This window comes from Oratosquilla oratoria, chromosome 41, assembly GCF_046742065.1.
Source record: "Oratosquilla oratoria isolate Oo_2021 chromosome 41, ASM4674206v1, whole genome shotgun sequence".
NCBI classification, from domain to species: Eukaryota; Metazoa; Arthropoda; class Malacostraca; order Stomatopoda; family Squillidae; genus Oratosquilla; species Oratosquilla oratoria.
This window is the reverse complement of record NC_134817.1, coordinates 185,001-187,500: the sequence shown is the minus strand read 5'-3', so window position 1 is coordinate 187,500 and position 2,500 is coordinate 185,001. Positions and strand designations below refer to the sequence as shown.

The window sequence follows — 2,500 nt, the reverse complement described above, 5'->3', positions numbered from 1 at the left end:
ATAAACTGATGACCAAGCGCTTTCGTCTATTCAGACATCCTCAGGGTGAGGATGTCTAAATAGACGAAAGCGCTTGGTATATATATGTAAAGAGAGATGGGGGAGTACGGCTGTGTGCTCTTTAGGCGTGTCAACAGCGTCCAGCAGCAGCAGGAGTTAGGAGTAGGAGGAGAAGAAGGAGGAGGAGGGGGTGGGAGGACCTCCCCGTCCTGTCGATCTCGGAGAAGAATCTATTCTGGGTATGTGTTGGTGACCCAGAGCTCAGCACGGCAACGCTCCTCGACTACCCACGGTGCCCTAGGCTGGGCCTAGGGGGGCAGGGACAAAGCCTCTGGGCTTTGTAGGGTGAAGCCAGAGAGGCTTTGTTGTCACCTGAGGGGTTAGACCGGTGTTCTGCACTGGCCCCTCAAAGCTAAACACGTCTAACTAACCATTTAGCTAAACTACTTTATTCTCAGACCTAGTATCCCCTTTAACCATTTGATTCTGGTTAACGCCCTAAGTGGTTGCCACCTGCCCTGGATGTCTAAACACAGCGGCCAAAGGTGACGGCTTTCGGCCGCACCTAAGCTGAACACGTGCGTAGTAGGAGTGGGCGTGGGGGTGGGGGCGGCTCGGGGCGAGCGAACTACTATAAATACTCGGCCACTGCTGGGCGGAGATGGCGGGCTGATAAGTTAAATATGAATAAATGAATAAATTAATTAATTGATGTGTTATTCATACATGTATATACGCACACACACACACACACACACACACACACACACACACACACACACACACACACACACACACACACACATGTATATATATATATATTTATATATATATATATATATATATATATATATATGTATATTAAATAAACGAATAAATAAACCAACAAATAGAAATATTGAAAATTAAGTGAAATTAGATAAATTGATATATTTTTGAAAAGGTACTATGGAACCTTCTAGTTCACCACTCCAGACTTCGCCTCAAGTTCGAAAGAAATCGTCGACGTCTCGTTGTTGCTCTCACGACCAATAAATAAATAAGCAAATAGATAAATAAATAAAATAAAAACGAATCACGAGAGAAAACATACGTAATGAACGATACATTCTGAACACATCCGTATTATTTGCGTACCTTAATATATTTATTTTTGTTATATATATATATATATATATATATATATATATATATATATATATATATATACATATATGCATTTTACTTATTTGTTTATTTATTAATCTAATTTAAAAAATCTGACTTGTCGATCATGTCAGACAATCAGATCTTACCGTTATTAATAAAATCCAAAATCAGACGACACCAATCTTCAAACAGAGAAATACACTATTGTATTTGTAATAAATCTTAAAATACGGAACAGGGCCGTTGCATATATATGTATATATATATATATATATATAGATATATGTATATATATATATGTGTGTGTGTGTGTGTGTGTGTGTGTACATATATATATATAAATATATGTATATATAAATATATAAGAATGTTCAACAAGAACCCACTGTGTTGGATAAGAAGAAATGAAATAAATGATATCCATATATTTCGATCACGGACTGTGATCCTCTTCAGTGGAATACAGAGTAGTGGAGCAAAAGGCATGTCTTATGTACAGTAAAAGAAGGAACATGGATAGGACTCAGGTAGCGTCTAATGCTTTGCGGGGCAGGTCACCCGCCTTCACCAAAGATGGTAATAATTTGTTGACTGCCCAGGTAGTAATGCAGTCAGGTGACCATTGTCCATATGATATATTGAAATTAGGAAATTTATTTATCAAGGATGATTCTATTATTTTCCTTTTAAAACTGCACTTTGAATTGAAGATAATTTTTGCTTCGTTCCAATCTATACGATGGCCTTCCTTGTCTACGTGTTGGAAGACAGCGGAATTTTGTTGTGCATATTTGACTGAATTTTTGTGTTCTTTCATCCTGGTGTGTAAATCTCTACCTGTTTGTCCCCAATATACATTATTACAATCCGAGCATGGAAGTTTATACACACCTTGATGTATTTCTTCTCTAGGTCTTTGGTGTACATTAACTATTTTCTTAGACAAATTATTGGGAAAACTAAAATCAAAGTTAATGTCTTTCTGTGGTAGAAATTGCGAAATGTCATTTAAGGACCTATTATAAGGCAATTTGATACAGTTTTTGTCCCAACTGAAATTCTTACTGGAATGGGAAGTGGATCCAAAATGACTAGTTTTGGCTTTGCTTAGGGCTCTATTCAAAAACCAATCAGGATACCCTATTCTTTTTAATTGATTCCTGATGGTTGTTATCTCCATTTCCAAATAGTGTGGACTACATAATCAAAGTGCCCTCAGGAAAAGACCTGAGGCAACACTATATTTGTTGTTTTCTCGGTGGCAATGTATGCCGCTTCCAAAGCTCTCCTTTTCTTTTTCTCCAGTTTCCTGTATAAAACGTGGGCTTCTTTCCAGTTTGGCAAATGATCT

The 2,500-nt window shown here is 37.6% G+C and overlaps 1 protein-coding gene across 1 annotated transcript in view; it reads right to left on the bottom strand.

The window, feature by feature from the left end:
• The window catches only part of LOC143020858 (microfibril-associated glycoprotein 4-like), a 49,245-nt gene that overhangs the window by 45,660 nt on the left and 1,085 nt on the right, over nt 1–2,500 (bottom strand). The gene's annotated exons all lie outside the window — the stretch shown is intronic.